At 38.9% G+C, this 23,649-nt stretch overlaps 1 long non-coding RNA gene across 1 annotated transcript; it reads right to left on the bottom strand.

The window, feature by feature from the left end:
• Window positions 1-85: 85 nt before the first annotated feature.
• LOC118004435 lies at window positions 86-22,553 on the bottom strand. Its single transcript, XR_004677579.1, has 3 exons — window positions 21,946-22,553; window positions 278-517; window positions 86-186 (listed from the first exon to the last, which is right to left on the bottom strand). It is a non-coding gene; the product is annotated as an uncharacterized LOC118004435 (long non-coding RNA).
• Between the last annotated feature and the right edge of the window lie 1,096 nt (window positions 22,554-23,649).

The raw sequence follows: 23,649 nt of genomic DNA, 5'->3' as shown, positions 1-23,649 counted from the left end.
GGGATAAACTGAATTGGGACAATTGACTACTTTTAGTTAAAAATGAAGCTGGATCTCAATCTCACTTCTTTAACAAAAATAAAATTCACCTGAATCGAAGATTAAAATGTTGGGGTGCCCGACTGGCTCAGTCAATAGAGCATGTGACTCTTGATCTCAGAGCTGTGGGTTCCAGCCCCATGTTGGCTGTGGAGATTATGTAAAAACAAAATCTTTGAAATAATAATAAATAAATACATAAAGATTAAAATGTTAAGGTAATTAAAAAGGCACTTACGCATGTTCTAGAACAGTGGTTCTCCAGGCACAGTGTGTGTGGCGATTTTTCCTCCCAGGGGACATTTGGCAATCTCTGGAAACATTTTTGGTGAGCTTAACTGGAGAGGAGGGGGATGCTACTGGCATCTGGTGGATAGAGGCCCGGGATGCCACTAAGCATTCTACCGCGCCCGGCCAGACCGCAGTGAAAATTACCCTGCCCACAGAGCCTGGAGTGGTAAGGTTGACACAACCTGTTCTGGAAGAAGACATAAATATGATCTTGGGAGTGAGGGAGGCCTCTCTGGTCAGGACATACAATCAAGAGACAGGAAAAGATATAAACAATTATAAACATTTTGTGTTTTCAAAGAACTTTTGTTTGAGGAAAAACACCTAAAACTTTCCAAAAGCAAAGAAAATGGGAAAAAGATACTTGCAGCCTATGTCAGGCATAAGACCAATTTATCTAACTTATGAAGAACTCCTACAGACCATAGGAAAGAAGAACTCTGTTTAAAAAGCTGGGCAATGGGGGCGCCTGGGTGGCTCAGTCGTTAAGCATCTGCCTTCGGCTTAGGTCATGATCTCAGGGTCCTGGGATCGAGCCCCGCATCGGGCGCCCTGCTCAGCAGGAAGCCTGCTTCTCCCTCTCCCACTCCCCCTGCTTGTGTTCCCTCTCTCGCTGTGTCTCTCTGTCAAATAAATAAAATCTTAATAAATAAATAAATAAATAAATAAATAAAAATAAAAAGCTGGGCAACGTCTGTAGATAGGCAGTTCACCAAAAAAAAAAAAAAAAGGAATCCGAATTAAAAAACCATGGAAACCTTATGTAGCAGTCGTTACAACAAAAATAGTAAATTAGATTGATTAATAATATATATTGATAAGGTTAATAATATATATTGATAAGGTTAATAATATATTAAAGATTAATAATATATAGTGATAAGGTTTTTTAAAGCAAGGTACAGAACAATTATCCCTTTTGTGTAAAATATCTTATGCCTATAGTTTTTTGATTGAAACTCAAATATTAACTCAAGGAAATATTAACAATGGCTACTTTTGAAGGAAGGAAAAAGAAGGGAATAAGATGCATAATAAAGGGGCTTTTACTTTTTTTCATCTTGTACTTTTTTGGTACAAGCCTGAGAAGAGAGAGAGAGGCAAGTATCCCATCATATGTGGGTGCAGGGGGCCTACATAATTTTATTTTACCTTCACTTACTCCTTCTTCTGTGCTCTTCCTTTATGTAGGTCTAAGTTTCTGACCTGTATTATTTTCCTTTTCTCTTAAGAACTTCTTTTAACATTTCTTGTAAGGTATGTCTACCATGATCATTTTTAATGACCAAATAATAGTCCATTGCAACTGGGGATATAATTTATGTACCAATCCCCATTTATTGGACATTGAGGTTTCGTTCTGGTTTGAGTTAGAGGGGATTTTTGAAGATCCTATATAAAAATAAGCAGGGATCTAAAACAGGAGTTTGAAATTGTATTTGGGGCCTTTAAGTCTGGCTCTGCGGGCCAGGAGCCATGGGTGGTTAATCATTAGCAAGTGCGAATAACCCCCAGTGACACCCTGGGAGCTCATTATTCATTGCCTTTTTCAGGACACAATAACAAAGGCTGTCAAACCATTTACATTATTGAATTGGATGACCAAATTTAGAAAGGTTAACCCCGATGCAGGTAATTTTTATAGAAAATTTGGCCAAGTATTCCAACATGTAAAAATAGGGCAAGATGCACTCCCACAAAACAAATTTATACATGCTATCAATGTACGGAGGGAGTCAGCATATCCCCTGAAAGGCCTGGAACATTTAAGTAAAGGCTTTCTCTTCTCCTGGCATATTTGTGAAAGCGAACAATCTGTTATCTCCTGAAATGTTTCAGCAGGCCTCCACAGGATGTCATGAAAAAGCCAAAACAACTCTCCCATATTACCTTAAAAGGCAGGAAAACATCCTCATGTCCAAGCTACTTGGATATCCTTTATTTTTAAAACTTAGATATATTTTATTTTTATTTTTCCAACCCGTTTTGGGAGCTGTCCTCAGCCACACATTTACAGAGTAGATGATCAGGGCTCCTCTTCAAGGGTGAAATAAATGTTTGAGTCAGTCCCTATTTTTCTCTCCCCTTCTGCTTGTGCTTGGCAACAATCCACACCCATATGTACTAGTCCCGAATACATTTTTTTAAAAGACCTTAAAAATAGCCAGGTGACCTCAAAAACAAAGACTCTGTCATGCCTAGAATGTCTTTCTTTGTTTTGCCTTTTTACTTTTTATTACGGAAAAATTTAAATATCTAATATGGAGATCCTAGTATAATGAATCCCCACATACCCATCACCTAGATGCAACAGTTATCAACCCAACGCCACTCTGGCTTCATATTCACACACACCCTTTTCTCCTGTATTATTTTGAAGCAAATACCAGACATCATATTATTTCTGGATAAGCTCTTATAGTTAATATTCTGGCTGGTAACTCTTTATTCCCTAGTTTAAGTGGTCTGTTTACTAATGGGGCTGAGAAGGAGTCCCAGAATGATGCCCTATTGTGTTTTCCTTTCTAGCTATTTCTGTTGCTATGACTAAACATTTTCTTCTTGCCAGGGAGAACAATTATATTTTATCTGTAGATGGCATTTTAAGGCTTTTAGTTCTCCTAGCCTCTTTTAGACCAATAATAGAGGTAAATTTTCTTTTTTGGACAGTTCTATCTTCAAACAGTTATTTCCATTTCTCCTATTTGAACAGTCAGACCATTTGTCCTGATTTTTTTTGGTTCAGGCAACATACTCACCAAATCAGTATCTCACTTTGAGATCTCTAGAACTACTGTTTTACTTTACTGGCCCTAAAGAAATAAATTACTTTTTTTTTTAAAAGATTTTATTTATTTATGTGACAGAGAGAGACATAGCAAGAGAGGGAACACAAGCAGGGGGGAGTGGGAGAGAGAGAAGCAGACTCCCGGCGGAGCAGTGAGCCCGATGCGGGGCTCGATCCGAGGACCCTGGGATCACAACCTGAGCTGAAGGCAGACGCCCAACGACTGAGCCACCCAGGTGCCCCAAGAAATAAATTACTTTTAAAAATTAATGGCTACAAATGTGTTTAAGGGCGATTATTTCCTCCTTGGGCATTGTGTGTGTGTGTATGTGTGTGTGTGTGACAAGAATAGGAAGATGGGGGAGGAAAGTCTAGAAAGATTTGACACATCTAGTGTGGAGTTGTTTTCAGCCAGGACAGCCAGATGGTAACATGAAAACACACACAGGCCTATTCCACAGTGCAGAAACATGACTTTCTGACCATAAAGTTTGAAAAAAGTAGAATTTCAGATAGCTAAACTGTTTTTACTTCCTCCCTCCCTTTCTCCTTTGCTTCCTTCCTTCTCTCTCTCTGTCTGTCTCATAATTCTTGGATACATTATCCCTCATTGGAAATCAGAAATCTGTGATTTTTTCTAAATATTTTGTACTTCGCAAGAATCCCATTTATTTTTATTTTATTTATTTACTTATTTTAAAGATTTTATTTATTTGACAGAGACACAGCAAGAGAGGGAACACAAGCAGGGGGAGTGGTAGAGGGAGAAACAGGCTTCCCGCCAAGCAGGGAGCCCGATGTGGGGCTGGAGCAGGAACTGAGCCGAAGGCAGATGCTTAACGACTGAGCCACCCAGGCGCCCCTATTTATTTATTTTTAAATTTTAAGTCAGACCCACGCCCCAACGTGGGGCTCAAACTCACAGCCCTGAGATGAAGAGTCACATGCTCTACGGACTGAGCCAGCCAGGCGCCCCTTAGTTTTAAAAACTAAACAGAACAACTGTTTCAAAAAAGGGTCTAGATTTCTTGAATTAGGTTCACTTTGTTTTCATCTAATAAAATCATATGTTCATCTATCAGCTTCTTTATGGGAAAGAATATAGAAAAAGCCTACACAAAGTTCTACTTCATCAGTCACTTGTCACTTCTTATTTGTCTGATTGCAAAGTGCATTTTCCAAACGGATTAATGATTCTGTAAGCACAGTGCTTTGCCTTCTGTCGACATTCTGTTGAGCCTCCGAGAATTCTTGAGATCCCCCACCCCCACCCCCAGTCTGAGATACACGCCCTTCTTTGTAGCTTTGAAATCCAATTCACAAAATAAAGTCCTCATTTTTCATACTAATGATATTTAGGAAAAGTTTCCTCTCCAATACAACTTAAATGTACACTTGCTTTCCCCATTTCTCCAAAATACATCTTATTTTTTAAATTGTAACTTGCATGAAAAATGCAAAAAACCCTCTAATCCAGGGAAAATAATAAGACAAATTTAGTTTGTTGGACTTCAAGCTGTGAAAAGAAGGTTTAACGAAGTTACTGTTAAGGAATCCTTATCTGGTAACAGGTGGTCTAAGCTAGGAAAAAAAAAGCTTACAATGCTGGAATGGGAAGTTGACATTCATTCCTCATCGATTAGCTGATTAGCTGTAAGATTAGAGCCTCACCTCCGCCCCCACCGCTGGCCACTCGCACAGAGCAGTTGTCTCAGCTATGGATTGTTCTTGAGAAATAAAGCCAAGAAAGTTTGGAGGACTTTCAAGAGTTTGTACTCTTTCTTCTAGGTTAATGAAATTGAAGATTTATTTTCTTTTAGCTGGGGGCCTCTGGACCTACACTCTAAACTTCATCCACTCCAGACACAATTTCAATGTCCATAGAAACAAAACAAAAATAAAATTGTGTACTTCTAGGATTCAGCTTTATCTGTTGCATCAAGTCTGTCACCCTCAATGTAAAATAACGCCTATGTCCAAGTTGTGAGAGTATGCCTCCCCTCTCTCTTGCAGGTTTTCTTTCTTTCTTTCTTTCTTTCTTTCTTTCTTTCTTTCTTTCTTTCTTTCTTTCTTTCTTTCTTTCTTTCTTTCTTTCTTTCAAGACTTTATTTATTTGAGAGAGAGAGAGAGCATGAGCAGGGGGAGGGGGAGGAAGAGGGAGAGGGAGAAACAGACTCTCCGCTGAGCAAGGAGCCTGATGCAGGACTAGATGCCAGGACCTGGGATCAGGACCTGAGCCAAAGGCAGACACTTAACTGACTGAGCCACCCAGGGGCCCTCTTGCAAGTTTTCTGCAGTGAGCTTGGACTGACTTACTTTTATCATCATAAAAACCAGTAGGTGTTATTTTTTTTAGTTAAAGAGAAGACCTTGGCCTCAGGTTCTAGGTACAATGAGAGGTTCTGCATGAATGAAATAGTGATATTAAGTCACTTGGCAAACATTGACAAATATTCTTGAGTGCTTATTCTGTGTACAGTATGAAGCTGGTTGGTGTGAAAATTAAGTAAACAAAGAACAATAGATGAATGTGCCCAGGAGTTCAAAGGAGGAGAAAAGATGAGTAGTTGAGTGAATTTCAAAAGCTGAAGAAAGTAGGACTGGCAAGGATTTGAGGAAAAGGAAGCCTCGTGTTCAAAGCTGGTGAGAGAACAACTCACCAATGTATATTTAAAGTCTTGAAAATGGGGGCGCCTGGGTGGCTCAGTCGTTATGCATCTGCCTTTGGCTCAGGTCATGATCCCAGGGTCCTGGGATCGAGCCCCGCATTGGGCTTCCGGCTCGGCGGGAAGCCGGCTTCTCCCCCTCCCACTTCCCCTGCTTGTGTTCCCTCTCTCGCAGTCTCTCTCTCTGTCAAATAAATAAAATCTTTAAAAATAAATAAATAAAGTCTTGAAAATGGGTGCACTCTTTGGAGGATTCATTGTAAGGTTCGGTGGTCTAATTTGGCAGATACATGGAAGGTAAACCTCAAAACATATATTGAGGTCAAACTACTAGGCTGAGGTGGGGTACGGGGCCTTATTCTGTAGGAAATGGTGACTATTTGGCAACACTTTTGGAGGACAGAGTTTGCCATTTTCTCCAGAATGAATTAGGGGCAAAGAGTCTGGTTAAAGGGGTTTTAAAAAATTGAAGGCTCGGAAAAAAGAAAAAAAAAATGGAAAGCCTGAAATGTCATTGTAGCTGTGAAAAGGGAAATGATTTTTTTCACTTGGTACTCGAAGTTTCTAAAAAATAAGGCAGGGTTTATGATGCCTTGATATTTGATGCTGTACAGGCAATTACTACAAACACTTCAAGTATAGAAAACACTTTACCATTGTTGATACTATAAAAAAATAATGAGTAACCTAGATGAGAACGTGGGCCTACTTCAGACCAGGCCAGTGCCCGAATTCAGACTGCAGAAGTCAGCAATTTCACTTTGCTTTAATTTTCCTGTTCACACAGCAGAGGTCAAAGGGTGCAACAGGCAAAGGCTTGCAAAATGCTTGGTTTCTTGGTCACCATCCTTGGGATGCCTACAAATAGGCTGTTGGCTCATTACTGCAGTGACTGAGATTACTTCCTGAGCCAACTCATAACTGTTATTTAAATAGGCCATTTCTTACTGTGATTGGCAAGATGTTATGAGATCTCTGGTCTGGAAGGAGGCTGTTCCTTAAAGGTTTTGTTGAATGAATCTGCAATTTGTAATCAGCTCTGGGGAAGGAGCACTGGTGTTGTGGGGTTAAAATAGAAATCTGTGGCTGTCAACCCTCATATACTTTTTTGTATGTGTGGTAAATTCTACATAATGTAAAATGGTACATGGTACATTTTTAAGTGTAGAATTCCGTGGCATTAAGTAACTTCACGATGTTGGGCAACCATCACCAGCACTAGAACCTTTCTCACGACCCTAATGGGAAGTCTATACCCACTCAACACTAACTCCCCGTTCCTCCCTCTCCCCAGCCCCGAGCAACCTCTCTGCTACTTTCTGTCTCTATGACTTTACTACTCTGGATCCCTCAGATAAGTTAAATCACACAATATTTGTGCTTTTGTGGCTGGCTTATTCCACATAGCATAATGTCTTTAAGGTCCATCCATGTTAGAGCATGTGTCTGAATTTCCTTACTTTCTCATTTACTTTTGTTTTGTGATTTTTTATTTTAACATACTTTTGACTTTATAAAAAAGTGGTAAGAATAGTACAAAGAACTCCCATATACTCTTCACCACCCAGATTCTTCAGGTTTGGTTCATTATTTTACACACACACACACACACACATACAATCATTTCCCACAGATATGTCCCTTTTTTCTTGAATCGGTTGAGAATAAGCTGCAGATATTTGCCCCTTGAGCTCCAAATACTTCAGTGTGTATTTCCTAAGAACAAGGACATCCCCTTACATAATACAATGATCAAATTTAGGAAACTAGGGCGCCTGGGTGGCTCAGTTGGTTAAGCAACTGCCTTCGGCTCAGGTCATGATCCTGGAGTCCCGGAATCAAGTCCCGCATCGGGCTCCCTGCTCAGCGGGGAGTCTGCTTCTCCCTCTGACCTTCCTCCTTCTCATGCTCTCTGTCTCTCATTCTCTCTCTCTCAAATAAATAAATAAAATCTTTAAAAAAAATTTTAGAAAACTAACGGGGCACCTGGGTGGCTCAGTTGGGTGGCCGCCTCTTGGTTCTGACTCCAGTTGTGATCTCGGGGTCCTGGGATCGAGCACCCCATCAGGCTCTGCACTCAGCGGGGAATCTGCTTGAAGATTCTCTCTCCCTCTGCCCCTCCCTCCTGCTCAAGCTCTCTCTCTCTCTCTCAAATGAGTAAGTGGGTCTTTAAAAAAAATTTAGGAAACTGACATTGATATAATGCTATTACCCCAAATATGGACCAGATTCATATTTTGCTAGTTGTCAAATAATGTTTTTCATAAGAAAACAAAAATTTCTAGGCTAAGACCCAATCTAGAATCACAAGCTGTATTTAGTCAGTGTATCTCTTCAGTCTCCTTTCATCTGGAACAGATGGTCTTTGTCACTCATAACCTTGCCATTTTTGAAGAGTAAAGTCCTGTTATTTTATAGCAATACACCCACTCTGGCATTGTCTCACGTTTCTTCATAATTAGGTCACGGCTGTGCATTTTTGACAGATCACAAAAGTGACAGTATGCCCTTCTCAGTACATTGTATTAGGTGGCACTTGATTTCAGTGTTGACTTGTCCCCTTACTGGTAATATTGACTTTAATTACTTGGTTAAGGTGGTGTCCAATCCATTGTGATTCTAGCTTGAATCAAATATTACTATAATATTTACCTTTTTTTTTTTTAATTTTACTTATTCATTTAAGAGAGAGACCGCTAGAGCACAAGCAGGGGAGAGGCAGAGGCAAAGGGAGAGGGAAAAGCAGACTCCCTGCTGAGCAGGGAGCCCAACGCAGGACTCGATTCCAGGACCCTGGGATCATGACCTGAGCTGAAGGCAAATGCCTAACCGACTGAGCTGCCTGGGCGCCCCCATATTTACCACTTTCTAACACCATTTCTTTTGCATTTATTTGTTGGCATCTACTATTGTTGGCATCCTACTACTGTTCTACTAAGAGCTTTTCCTTCCCCATTTGTTTGCTTGTTTATATCAGTATAGATTTGTGGAATCCTTCTATTCAGTGAGCTATAACTGATCACTATTATTTATTTTTATGCTCAAATTGTCTCACATTTGGCCAGTGGGAGCTCTTCAAACTGACTCCCATATCCTTTTGGCTTGACTGTCATTTTTTGAGGACTTTCTATTTTCTGGTATGGGAAAATATTCCAGACTCATACTGATTTTTCCCTGTCCCAGCCCTGGAATCAATTATTTCTCCAAGAAATGCTGGTTATTTTCAGTAGAGTTAGAAATCAAGACTTGGGCTCTAGGTGTGCTTATAACTACTGGAGTATCATTACTTTTAGGACCTAGCAGAGAGGGGAGAGGTGGGCATGTGCATATACACACACACACACACCTGTATCCGTATGCTGAAAACCATGAATTCATGGTTTCAATCCAACACCACAAGACCTATTTCAGTCTTCCTGGTTTTCATAGTTGTAACTTTCTTCTCTGACGGGGAGAAACCTGTGTCCCCTTAGTCTCAAGCAATTAGCACATGTTCAATTCTAGAATATATCAACCACACCTCTGCAAAGAACAAACCTACTATTATAATTCAATATTTTTTTTCTTTAGTCTGAGGGTATAAGGTCAAAATACTATGTTCAAAAGTTACTTGAGTTAGTTCTTTATTCCACCCTCTTCAACATGACTGTTATTCTTTTGAAATACATTTAGGTTTATTTTTAAATTTTTTATTTTATGGTTGTCCCACATTCTTTTGATTTTGTCATTATTTTTTTATATTTAAAACGGTAGCATAGGGGCACCTGGGTGGCTCAGTCAGTTAAACATCTGCCTTCGGCTCAGGTCATGATCCCAGCGTCCTGGGATCGAGTCCTACATCAGGCGCCCTGCTCAGCGGGGAGTCTGCTTCTCCTTCTCCCTCTTCCACTCCCCTTGCTCATGCTCTCTCTGTCAAAATAAATAAATAAAATCTTTAAAAAAACCCAAACAAACAAACAAAAAAACAGTAGCATGGTTCCAGAGTCAATACTAAGTGTAAGGTTTACCTAAAGAAGGGTCAGTCCTGTAGGTTCCTTCCACCATGTAGGTAACCTCTCTAGGTAACCAAGATTATTAGTTTCTAGTGTTTCTTTCCTCTGTTTCTTTTTGCAAAAAAATAAGTCAATATATGTATATTTCTTTATTATAAGATAGTACACTATAGATCATCAATTCTCAAACTTTGTAATCTCTGGGTCTCTTCACACTATTAAAAATTACTGAAGAAGCAAAGAGCTTTTGTTTATGTGGGTGAAATCCATTATATTTACTGTATTAGAAATTAAAACTGAGAAATTGTAAAAACATTTATTTACTAGTTCAATTAAAATTAACAATAATAAACTCCTGAAATGTAAACATATTATAGTTTTGTGAAAAATGACTCCACTTTCTCAAATAAAAAAATAGAAAGAAGATGGCATTGTTTTACATTTTTTGCAAATCTCTTTAATGTCTGCCTTAATAGAACACAGCTGGATTCTGTTTCTGCTTCTTCAAGTGATCTCCTGCAATATATTGTTTTGGTAGTAGCATGTAAAGAAAAGCTAGCCTCAAATAGAGTTGTCTTTGGAAAAGAGTATTTTAGCAGTCTTTCCAGGTTTTGTGCATCTTCTTTGATATTACTTTAAAACACAATAGTGATAGTTTCTTAAAAGTTAGTTGCCATGTGGAATCTGAAGCCATATCAACAAACTTTATTTATTTATTTATTTATTTATTTATTTATTTATTTATTTGAGAGAGAGAGAGAGCACATGAAAGGGGGGAGGGTCAGAGGGAGAAGCAGACTCCCCGCCTAGCAGGGAGCCTGATGCGGGACTCGATCCCAGGACTCCAGGATCATGACCTGAACCGAAGGCAGTCGCCCAACCAACTGAGCCACCCAGGCGCCCATATCAACAAACTTTTAAAAATTCTATTGCATTAAAATCTATTGATCTACTTTATACTTTGATAGTATTTTTTAACCATGCATGATTTTGTACCATCATGTTTTGGTCATTTGGAAAATTATGGTTCACTTAAGTATATGGATCTCCCAATGTTAATACATTGTATTGTACGGTATCAAAAATTGTTTGATTTAATATCATCTCTGAACCCATCAGAAAAGTCTTTAAGCTGAAATCAGCTGAAAACCCCATAGTAGTGGATGGGATTTTTCCAAAATTCTAATTTTGACTTGAAAGTTTGAATTTTACCACTAGTAACATATACTATCAGTTGTTTTGCTTGAAGCAATAGGCTCCCTTCAGTCATAGCTAAGAAAAAAAAAAAACTGTCAAATACCCATGTCTGAATAACAATAGTTTGTCTATCATCTGTTCTTTGAAGTGGAAATGGTGTTCCATGAAAAAGTGGCTAGTTCAGCTTGTAACTCAAACAACAGCAGACATACTTTTCCTTGAGATAACCATCATACTCTGTGTGCATCAGAAGTGATTCATGTATACTTCCCATTTAGTCACACAGAAAATTGAAAAGACATGTCCTTAGGGTCAAGTTTCAATAATATTACCAATTTTTATTGCTTCATCAAGGTGAAATTGTGCCCCCCACCAAGAGTACGTTGCAGTAAGTGCACTTGTCACAAACTTGATTTGTGGTGGCCCCAACAGTTTTACCCTCATTGTTTTTGCACCATCAGTGAGATGCCAACATAGTGAAAAAAGACAAATGATGACTTAGTAAGTAGTATTAGGAAAATAGTTTTGATTTTACAGAGAGTCTCAGGGACTCTCAGGTTGTGGACCACATTTTAAGAACTACCTTAGATATTTTTTTGTACTTTCCTTTTTTCACTTAAGAAATATATTCTGGAAATCACTCCATATCAGTTTATAGAGATCAACTTTCCTACTTTTTTTTTTTTTTTAATACTTCCATAGTACTCCATTGTATAGATGCACCATACTTAAATTACTTTCTTATGTTTGGACATTTAGACTGCAGTTACAAACAATTTTGCAGTGAACAATCTCGTGCATATGTATTTTCATAGTATTGAAGATGTATCCTGAGGACAACTTCCTAGAAGTGCAATTGCTGTGTCAAAAATAAACACGTGTGGTTTTGGGTTAAATGTTGCCAAATTCCACTTCACAATGCAAATTTGCATTTCTACCAGCAATGAATAGGAGTTCCTGTTTCTTTACACCTTATAACAAAGTATAATGCATAAGATAGAAACATAAATTAATCATATATTAGACCCATAGGTTATCTGTGAAGCTGACACCAACTTTTCTGAGAACTTTCTTCTCTAATACCAGTCTATGGGATGACTGATTTAAGTAGACCCTAGCCAAAGCTGGGCCAGATTCCCTATCCTGGGAACTCTGGAATTAGAAAGGAGGTCCCATTCTGTCTCTGTTAGGAAATGATGTAAAGCTGGGGCCAGTTCAATTATATTGGGTCATATGCCAACCAACGTAGAGAATATCTGCTCTGTAGAAGCAGAGATGAGAATTACCCCATTTCCTGATATCTTCTCTAATTCCTGTTTTAGATCCTGCAAGGGTTAGTTTAACTTCCAGCTCTTGGATTATAGTAGAGACTTGTTACATGTTATTACTCCCAGATACTCTTCGTATTATTACTGATTGGCTGTTTATAATAAAAAGAATCACAATTGAGAAAAAGAGTTACAATGTAATAAGATATGATACTTGATCATAAACCTGCATTAATTAGGTTATAAGCTTTAGTTGCTTTAACAAAGACCCAAATAAATAGGAAAGAACTTTCTTTCTGTGTCAGTCTGAATATAAGCACTCCAGGGCTAATACGGCAGCTCTGAGGTGCTGAGGGTCACACGCCTTCTATTTTGTTGTTCTACCATGGCTGTTCTTGTTTTTGTTTTGTTTTTCTTTTAAAAATGTATTTATTTATTTTAGAGAGAGAGCGCGCGCATGCAAGAGACCATGAGTGGTGGGAGGGGCAGAGGGAGAGGGATAGAGAGAAATCTCCAGCAGACTCCTCACTAAGCAAGAAGCCCAACATGGCTTGATCCCAGGACCCTGAGATCATGACCTGAGCCAAAATTAAGAGTCAGATGCTCAACCAACTGAGCCATCCAGGTACCCCTGTGGCTGCTCTCTCATAATCTAAGATGCCTGCTTTAGCTCTTGCTACCTATCAACTTTTCAGACACTAGAGAGAGAAAAAGGAACAGGGCAGGCATGCCTATTTCTTTTAATAGCTTAAGAATATATGATATATATGAATTCTCACATCCCATTAACTAGAACCAAGTCACATAGTCAAACCTAGCTGCTAAGGAGGTTGAGGAATATAGTCTTTGGCTGAATGGCCAGGTGCTAATCTAAAATTTGATAATTCTATTGCTAGAGGAAGAGAGGAAAATGCATACAGTCCCAGCTACAACCCACCCCCTGATCAGCCAATTATATATGCTCAGCCTTCTTCCTACATATAAAACACACTTTGTTCCCTGTTCAAGTGAAACAACACAAATTTCCATCTGACCACTTCATTCAGTTCAAAATCTAGGATCTCTGTGACATACATTCCCCCATCAGGACACTCTGTGACTCTTTTCATGTGAGCATCTTCTGAAAAACAAGTTACCTGTGCCACTCACCAAAAACAATGGTGAATTAGGAATGGGATCATAAGAATCCTCTTTCAGAAAAAGAGGGAAAGAGCAATCATTGAACTAAGGCAATGGTGTAATGCTTGCTAAGGTGAAAGGCTCCCTGCCCTGGCAATAAAGTGTGTTTCCCCATTAGACCCCAGCTCTGCCAGGCAGTCTCCTTCATCACCCTCTGTGGTTTTCGGCTTTGCCTCTGGAGGGTTTTTCAATCAATTATCCTTCATAGCCACATCTGAAGTGGTATTGAAGGGTATGCTCCTGCATGGGTTCAGTTGTGGGGGCCCTGGGGATTGCTTTAGGGGTTGAAGAATTCTAAGTTCTTGAAGATCAGTCTTGTGGATTCTTAACATATTATTTCTGGTATATTTCCTTCCATTCAACTCCTTGGTCAAGTAACCACAACCATACATAGTGTCTGGAAAGCCTGAAGAGCCTCCTTTTACTCACTAGCTGGTACATGGCTCATATCCACACTCAAAATATCATGAAGAATAACCTGATGCCATGGAAGCAACTGGCTTAGGTTGGAAAGCAACCAGACTTTATTAATCTGGCTGGCTCCTGTTGACTGGTAAAGAGCACATGAGAAAGGTTTTACCAAACATCCTTAGGGGAAATGTATTCCATTTCACTCTGCTTTCAAACCTGACTAACTCTTGCCTGGACTCATTCCTCTCATAGGGCTTAGCTAAAGACAGAAAAAAACAATCAATATACATAAACATTCTGACTTTCCTCAAACACTTCTCCTAGAGCTATGAGTGACTGGCATGAGTACTGCCTTCCAAGATGTTGGAGGAGATAATCTGTCTGAAATTAATATAGCTACTGCCACTTTCTCTTGGTCAGTGTTAACGTGGTATATCTTTATCTCTTTACTTTTAATCTGTCTTTATATTTAATCTTGTAGACAACATATTGCTGGGTCTTGTTATTTTTATCCACTCTGATAGGCCCTGTCTTTTAATTGGTATATTTAGACCATTCACATTTGAAGTAATTATTGATATACCTGGATTAATATATGCCATATTTATGACTGTTTTTACTCACTGTTCTTGTTCTTTGTTTTTGTATGTCCATGGGTTGTTTTGTTTTGTTTTGTGGGGTCTTCCATTCTTTTTCTGAGTTCTCTGTTTTTAATTGAGCATTTTGTATGATTCATTTTTTCTCTCCTCTCTTAGTGTATCAATTATACTTCTTTTTTTTTTTTTTTAAAGATTTTATTTATTTATTTGACAGAGAGAGAGATAGTGAGAGCAGGAACACAAGCAGGGGGAGTGGGAGGGGGAGAAGCAGGCTTCCCGCCGAGCAGGGAGCCCGATGTGGGACTCGATCCCAGGACCCTGGGATCATGACCTGAGACAAAGGCAGACGCTTAACGACTGAGCCACCCAGGCGTCCTCAATTATACTTCTTTAAAAGCTTTTTTTTTTTAGTCATTGCCTTAGAGTTTGCAATATACACTTACAACTAATTTAAGTCCACTTAACATTATAGCACTTCATGGGTAGTGCATGTACTGTGTTAACAGGATATCTCTAATTCCTCCCTCCCATCCCTTATGATATTGTTGTCATACAATTTACTTATCCATAAGCTAGAATTGTACTATATATCATTGCTCTTATTATTCTGAACTGTTATCTGTTAGATCAGTTAAGAATTAAAAAAAATAATTTTATTTTACCTTTATTTCTCAATGCTTCATTTCTCAGACTCTCTTTCTTTATGTAGATCAGATTTTCTGACCTTTATCATTTTCCTTCTCTCTAAAGAACTTCTTTTAACATTTCTTACAAGGCAGGTCTATTAGAGAAAAATTCTCTCAATTTTTGCTTGTCTGAGAAAGTATTTCTCCTTCACTTTTTTTTTTTTTAAGATTTTATTTATTTATTTGTCAGAGAGAGAGAGCACACACAAGCAGGGGGAGTGGCAGGCAGAGGGAGAGGGAGAAGCAGGCTTTCAGCTGAGCAGGGAGCCCGATGCGGGACTCAGTTCCAGAACCCTGGGATCATGACCTGAGCCGAAGGCAGCAGCTTAGCCGACTGAGCCACCCAGGCATCCCTCTCCTTCACTTTTGAAAGATAATATTATTGGATGCAGAATTCTGGGTTGCTGGCTTTTTCTTTTATTGCTTTAAATATTTTACTCCCAAAAAATAAAAAATAAAAATAAATAAATATTTTACTCCACTCTCTTCTTGCTTGCACGGTTTCTGAAGAAAAGGCCAATGTAATTCTTATTCTTGTTCCTTTATAGATAAGGTGTTTTTTTCTCCCGTCTCTGGTTTCTTTCAAGATTTGCTCCTTGTCTCAGATTCTCAGCAGTTTGAATATAATATGCCTATGTATACATTTTTTGTTACTTATCCTGCGTGGTATTCTCTGAGCTTCCTGAATCTATGGTTTTGTATCTCATAAATTTTGGAAAATTCTCAGGTATGATTATTTTAAGTCTTTCTTCTGTTTTTTTTTTCTTTCTTTTCCTTCAGGTATTGCAGTCCCTATATGTTACACCTTTTGTAATTGTCCCACAGTACTTGGATATTCTGTTCCATCTTGTTCATTCTTTTCTTCTCTTTGATTTTGAGTTTGGGAAGTTTCTACTCACATATCTTCAAGCTCACTGATTCTTTTTTCATGGGTAGTCTATTGATGAGCCCACAAAGGCATTCTACATTTCTGCCACAGGTTTTGATTTCTAACATTTCCTTTTGATTCTTAGAGTTTCCATCTCTTTGCTCTTATCACCCAGCTGTTATGTTGTCCATCTTCTGCATTAGACTCCTTGACATATTATTCATAGTTATTTAAAATTCCTGGTCTGATTATTTCAAAATCTCTGCCAAATCTAGTAGTCCCATTAAAAAAAAAAAGTAAAAGTAAAAAGAAACAGGTAAAATTAAATTTTTTTTGAGGATGGAGGGGCAGAGGGAAAGGGAGAGAGAGTCTTAAGCCACCCAAGCACCTCTAAATTTAACTTTAATAATATATTTTTACTTGAAGCACCTGAGTGGCTCAGTCAGTTAAGCGTCTGACTCTTGATTTTGGCTAAGGTCATGATCTCAGGGTCATGGGATCAAGCCCTGCATGGGGCTCCATGCTCAGCAGGGAGTCTGCTGGAGATGCTCTCTCCCTCTCCATCTGCCCCTCCCCCCACTCATGCACTCTCTCTAAAAAAATAAATCAATAAATCTCTTAAAAAATGTATTTTTACTTAACCTAATATATCCAAAATGTTATCATTCAACATGTAATCAGTATAAAAATCTTTGGATATTTAATATTTTTCTGTACTAGGTCTTTGAACCTCCATGCGTATTATTACTTATTTTTTTAAGATTTCATTTTTAAGCAATCTCTGCACCCAACACGGGGCTGGAACTTACAACCCCAAGATCAAGTCTCATGCTCTACTGACTGAGCCAGCCAGACACGCCCTCAGTGTGTATTATTAAGTTATAGCACATCTCAATTAGGAATAGTCATATATGGCTGGTGGCTACCATGCTGGATGGCTCAGATACAAGAAATTTCTATTTCTGATTCTTGCAATCTGAAACCACCAATTCTGTGATGAGATTAATTTTATAAAAATTATGGTAAAAAACATATAACACAAAAATTTACTATCTTAACCATTTTAAATATATATGTCAGTGGTGTTAAGTATACCAACATTGTGCAACCAGTCTCCAGACCTCTTTTCTCGTTGCAAAACTGAAGCTTTGTACCCATTAAACAACAATTCCCTGTTTCCCTCTTCCCCCAACCCCTGGTAACCACCATTCTACTTCCTGTTTCTATGAATTTGTCTACTTTAGATACCTCATACAAATGGAGTCATACAGTACGTGTCTCAGAAGTGGGATTGCTTGATCATATGGTGTTTTATTTTTACTAATTTTTTGAGGAACCGCCATACTGTTTCCCATAGCAGCTGCATTTCCACTAACAGCACGCAGAGGTTCCAATTTCTCCATATCCTTACCAATACTTTAATTTTCTGTTTTGTTTTGTTTTTTAATTTTTAATATTAGCTATCCTACTATTAGTGGGTAGAATGTGGTATGAAGTGATACCTCATTGTGATTTTCATTTGCATTCTCTATGTTTTTTTCTTTTTTTTTTTCTAAGATTTTATTTATTTATTTGACAGGGAGAGACACAGCGAGAGAGGGAACACAAGCAGGGGGAGTGGGAGAGGGAGAAGCAGGCTTCCCACTGAGCAGGGAGCCCGATGCGGAGCTCGATCCCAGGACCCCGAGAACATGACCCGAGCCAAAGGCAGATGTTTAATGACTGAGCCACCCAGGTGCCCCTGTTTTTTTCTTTTTTAAGTAGGTTCCACGCCCAATGTGGGGCTTGAATTCATGACACTGAGATTGTGAGTTGCGTGCTCTACCGACTGAGCCAGATGGGTGTCCTTCTATTCTCTAATGATTAGTGATGTTAAGCAAGTTTTCATATGTTTTTTGGCCATTTGCATATCATCTTTAGAGAAATGTCTATTCTAGTCATTTGCCCTTTTTTTAAATAGAGTTTTTTGTTGTTATTGAGTTGGAGACTTCTTTTTATATGCAGCGAATACAATCAGATGCACTTAGGGTAATCTCAGGTGGAAACTGGAAGTCATTATGTGGATTACTAGTGTTATGTATTGTATTTAGCAACACATAAGGTGGACATAAAGGAAGAAGAATCAAAGAAAGGATACAAACAAACCAACAACAACAACAACAACAAAGTGGAAAGCACTCTTCTGACCTAATACAAACATGGCCCTCCATGTGGCATATGACTTGAAGTTCTGGTTGCCAAAGGTCAATGAAGAGATAATTAAGCTCAGTAAGGCCCAGAGATCTTTGGAATGGGGAACCAACTAAAGCAGAAGTACAATCTGGTCACCATTTTCATCAATATTTCCCTATAGCACTTTAAGTATTTAAGACATCTGGAATACATTTTGTTATTTAATCTAATTTTGTTTTTTTTTCCAAATGGTTATCCAGTTCTCAGCATACCGATTGAATAATTCATTCTGTCATCCGTCCTAATTTGAAAAGCTACCTTTTTTTTTTTATATGCTTAAATCTTAAATGAATTTGAACCTGTTTCTGGTTTACCTGGTCTACTCCATTATTTTATTTATTCTTGTACCACAGTATTACAGTATTTTAACTATTGTAGCCTTATACTATCTGGGGGAAGTGTTTATTAATTGATTTCCAGTATTCATTCCTCCTTCTTCATTATAGTAATGATTCCTTACCCTCAAATTTAGCGGAACATGTATCTGTGGCTGGGAGCTACAGATCACAGCCTGCCTTGCAGACTGGTGTGGTCATGTGACCAGGATGAAGCCCATAGTGAATGGAAATGACATGTGCAACCTCCAGGTCATCTCCTTATAGACAAATCTACTTGTCCTGGACTCTCCTGTGGGCTAGAATATGGATGTGGAGGTTAGCCAGCTTCTACCAAGTGGAAAGGATAAAAACCCAAGTAATAGCAGCACGAGGTGAAAGAAATCTAGCTCCTGAATAACTGTGGAATACAGCTTCATCACAACACTGCAGCACTCATTTTGAGATAGTGTGGGGAGAGTTAAGAACTCTTCTATCTTATTTGAGCCCTACAGTTTGTGTCTTTTTGCCAAAACCTAATTAACAAATGGCTGTTAAGAATAACTTTTTTTTTCCTATTCTGAATGTAATGTATGTCAACTATAGAAAATTCAGAATTCAGTGAGCAAAAAGAAGAAATACACCATATTTCTTCATAATTACACAATGACACAAGTATTACAAAATTTAACATTTGAGGGTATATATTTCTGTTTTCTGTGGTGATTTCTATAGTGATATATAAATATACAGATAGACAACAGATAGATATTTATAGTCACATAGTAATAGAGAAATGAATATATCTTCATAAAACAAAAACAGGATTATACTCCATATGTTGAGTAGTGTTATACTTTTTGCACCTAACAGTGTATATTGTGAACTTTCCCATGTTATTAAATATTCCTCTGGATGTAGTATAATTTACTTAACAAACCATTCATTGTTGGACATCTAGATTCTACAAATTTTTAATCATCATAAATAATATTGAAATAAAGACTTTTATAGAAATATATTTGTGTTCATCCATGATGACTTGGGATAAATTCCAACAAGTGTGATTTCTTGGTCAAGGAATATGTAAAATTCTATGATTTTTTTTTTTTTTTTTTTTTTACCATGCACTGTCAAGTTGCCCTTTAGAAAGAATATGGAAGTGTAGAGTAGAAGAGTATCACTTCTCTTTATTCTTTCTGACATTAGGTATGGTGAGTTTTTAATTAACAAAATGATCTTGCTAATTCCTCTTTTTTGTTGTTGTTTTCAAAGATATTTTAAAGGGAAGTTGGGAGAGACTTCGATGGTGTATGTTGGTAAAAGGAAACTGTGGGCTTAAATAAGATGGGGTCTTGAGGCCTAAAGAAGACACAGAGATGGGCCACCTCTTTATTTAATTCCATTGGTAGAGCCAAGAGACCATTATTGGAAGACCATTTTGGTACAAGGAAGTACCAAATAAGATCCCAGGGTAAACAGGATCACCATTCCAACTGGGGCTAGACTTGGAGATAAAGCCTGGCTACAAAGCCAGGAAACGGGGGGGAGATGGTAGAAAAAAGGCTGAAGCATGAGGATCATGCTAGAGTGGCACGGAACATGCTAGAATAGGCGAGAGTAGTTCCTGAATTAGTAACGGGTTGAAAGCATCAATTCTAGACTCAGACTGTCTTGGTGCGCCGTAAGTGTCAGGGATTCTTGTTATCATTACTGCAGCTAACTAGCATCATATATACTCATGTCCACTCAGTGTATGAGGCTTCAGGATCATTTAAGAGATGATAATTATTTAACATTTTACTATAATCATGACCAGTTCAGTGCAGTATGAAACAAAAGCAAGAGACAGAACTCTTGGAAAGGAGTAGACAAAATTCTCATTTTGTATAAATGATATGATTGTGCATCTAGAAAACCTAAAGGAACTAATTATGTGCTCAGTAATGAACTGGGTGACCCTGGGCACGTTACTTCATCTCACTGAACTTCAGTTTTTTCATTTATAAATTAGGATAATAATGATAAGTAACGATAGGGTTACTGTGAAGATTCAACGGGAAAATACATATAAACACACAGCATAGTGCCTGCCATTTGGCAACTGTTCAATACTAGTATAATTTTATCATTTATTATTGCTATTTTTATTATGGCAACTATAGGATAAATTTTTAGGAGGACAGTAACTTTCCTTTATATCATCTATAAACAGCTAAAATATGATGGAGAGAAGTCTCTTTTATAGTAGGAAAAAAAACTTATAAAATTCTTAACAAAAAATACACTAGACTCTATGAAGAAAACTCCAAAATGTACTCAGAGGGGCGCCTGGGTGGCTCACTCCCTAAGCATCTGCCTTTGACTCAGGTCATGATCCCAGGGTCCTGGGATCACGCCCCACATCGGGCTCCCTGCTCAGCGGGAAGGTGCTTCTCCCTCTCCCACTCCCCCTGCTTGTGTTCTCTCTCTCGTCTGTGTCTCTCTCTGTCCAGTAAATAAATAAAATCTTAAAAAAAAAAGTATTCAGAAAAAAATAATAATCTGAGTAAGTGAATGAAACTACCATCTTCCTGAATAAGAAGGCTCAGTATTCTAACAACCAGGTTTAACAAAATTCCAGTCAAATCTCAATTCAAATTTTGGGGCAGAATTTTACCTAATGATTCTAAACTAATCTTGTTGTTAGAATGAGTGTCGAACAAGATGAGCTTTGGGCAGTAATTAGCAGATTTGATTGCATTAAGAGCCAGGTCTCAAAGAATAAAAATGTTCACCTGACACATTTCTCTCTCTCTCTCTCTTTTTTTTAAAAAAAGATTTTGCTTTTAGGTCATATCTATACCCAAAGTGAAGCTGGAACTGACAGCCCTGAGATCAAGTTGCATGCTCTACGGAATGAGCCAGACAGGCACCCCCACATTTTTCTCTTTCAACATGAAAATAGTTATATTGATTTCATGAAAAAAAAAAAAAAAACTTACTCTTTCTACTTTATTAAAGAATGCCAATGAGAAAATAAGCATTTCTTTTTAGTCACTACCCTATTACTATCTGGGGGTATTGAAGAATTAGGAATCTTTTATCCCTACATTTCTGAGTTCACCAAGTGACATCCAGTATCATCTCTTTTTCACACTTGAAAAACCTTGCGAGGTAGGTTTTATTTATTATCAGCTCTTTTTTTTTTTTTTAAGATTTTATTTATTTATTGGAGAGAGAGACAGAAAGCACAAGCAGGGGGAGTGGCATAGGGAGAGGGGGAAGCAGACTCCCCACTCCACAGGGAGCCCCACACCAGGCTGGATTCCAGGACCCTTAGATCATGACCTGAGCCTAAGGCCACGCTTAACGGACTGAGCCACCCAGGCGCCCCTATCAGCTGTACTTTATAGAGGGAAAAACAGATACTTACCCAAAAAAGCTTGACAAAGCCAAAGAGTCAATCAGTGGCAAAGGCCAGAATTAGTCCACTCCATTGACTGTAACATTCCCTGCCAATCTAATGAGCCGGATCCTGTGCCAGGTAATAGGGATGCAGACCTCTCATACCTGGGTCCTTCCTGACCCAGGTTCCTCCTACTTCTGCTGGTAAGGGCAGGGCGAGCCCTGTGCAGCAACCTGAGCACCCAGCTCCCTCAGTGAAGGGTGGTCTCTTCCACCAGGTCCTAGCTTCTCCCAGCTGAGGCAAATCGTTGTTGTCTTAGAAACTTCTTTCCCCCTTGTAACAGATAAAATGTTTTTTAACGATTCCTGGCCTGTGCTTCCTCACGATAAGCTGGTTTCTGTTTCCTGAACCCTTTCCACTCTGGGGGCAAGGGCAGGAGACACCTCCGGAAGAAAGAGGATATGATGAAGGGGAATGTTCTGTCAGACAGGAAGGGGAGACGCAAAGTCTGCCCTTCATTGTTGCAAACCGAAGAGGAGCTGGAGGTATGAGAGTGCAGGTTTAGGTGTGTTCCAGTGTTCTTTTTGGGGTCTGAGATGTGGTCACATACTATGTTTGGGACAGAGGAAAATGGAGTATGGGTTCCCAAGCTGCTGTTGATTCTCAAGAAGTGGTACCAGACCCAGACCCTCCCGCAGGTGGGTATCATGGATTGGGGAAGCTGCAGAAGTGGTTGACTTGAGAACTGGGAGCCTTGTGGGTCCCAAAGGGGCTAGAGTGGGAGGACCTGGCAGCAGAGGCTTGGGTGGACCCACTGGGCAGGAGCACAGTTAGAGGGTGAGGTATAGGCTCAGAAGAGGTTGACTAGGAAAGAGAGCCCGCTGGGCACTTGACCAAGCCCTAAACTACTCTAGCAGCAAACTTCACCAAGCACACATGGGACATTGCCTCCGAGGCCCGCAGAGGCCTGGACACTGCACCATCCAAGCACCTTTTATCTGAAAGCCATCAAGAAGGTATATAAGTCCTGCCCATTTTCCCAGATCAAAGAAGAAAGGGTGGATGAGACAACATTTACGAGATAGAGTATTTTATCTGAAGACATTTACTCAACCAAATAAAGATTTTTATCAGCCCTAATGGGAAGCGGAACTTTGGACCAGTTGCCTACACTGACACAAACCTGCATAATTGGGAAGAAATGGGAATAATGTAAAGAACCGAAATCAAGCTTTCCTCTTGATACCTGAGAGATGAAGAGGGTGGAGTAGGAGAAGGAAGTCTGCTTGCAAATGAGCGCTCAAAGGGAACAAACTTGAAATTGTTTTTCCACATCTGAGTTGTATAATTTTACAACCTTCCTGCATTCTATTTCCTCCATGTTGTAGAAACTGAAAGGTTGAATTTAAAATAAAGTGGGCCTTTGGGAGCCATGGATTTCAGCCATGGATTATCACTATCTCTAGAGAAATTAATTATAGCAAAATAGCAATTACCACTGTGGCTACTTACAGGTTTCTTCTGTGTATGCAATTTAATACAAATTGGGGGGCGGGAAGGGGTGGTTTAGTTGGTTGAGCATCTGATTTTTTACCTCAGCTCGGTCTTGATCCAGGGTTGTGAGTTGTGTAGGACTATTATCTCCATTTCACAAGTCCGGAAATGCCCCTTGGCATTGAGATTCCAAATTGAATATTCCATAACTTGGGACAGCATCCCCACGTTTGCCCC

The sequence above is a fragment of the Mirounga leonina genome, unplaced genomic scaffold (assembly GCF_011800145.1).
Source record: "Mirounga leonina isolate KUSES-001 unplaced genomic scaffold, KU_Mleo_1.0 Mir_93, whole genome shotgun sequence".
In the NCBI taxonomy this organism is placed as follows: domain Eukaryota; kingdom Metazoa; phylum Chordata; class Mammalia; order Carnivora; family Phocidae; genus Mirounga; species Mirounga leonina.
This window is presented reverse-complemented; position numbering and strand designations above follow the sequence as displayed.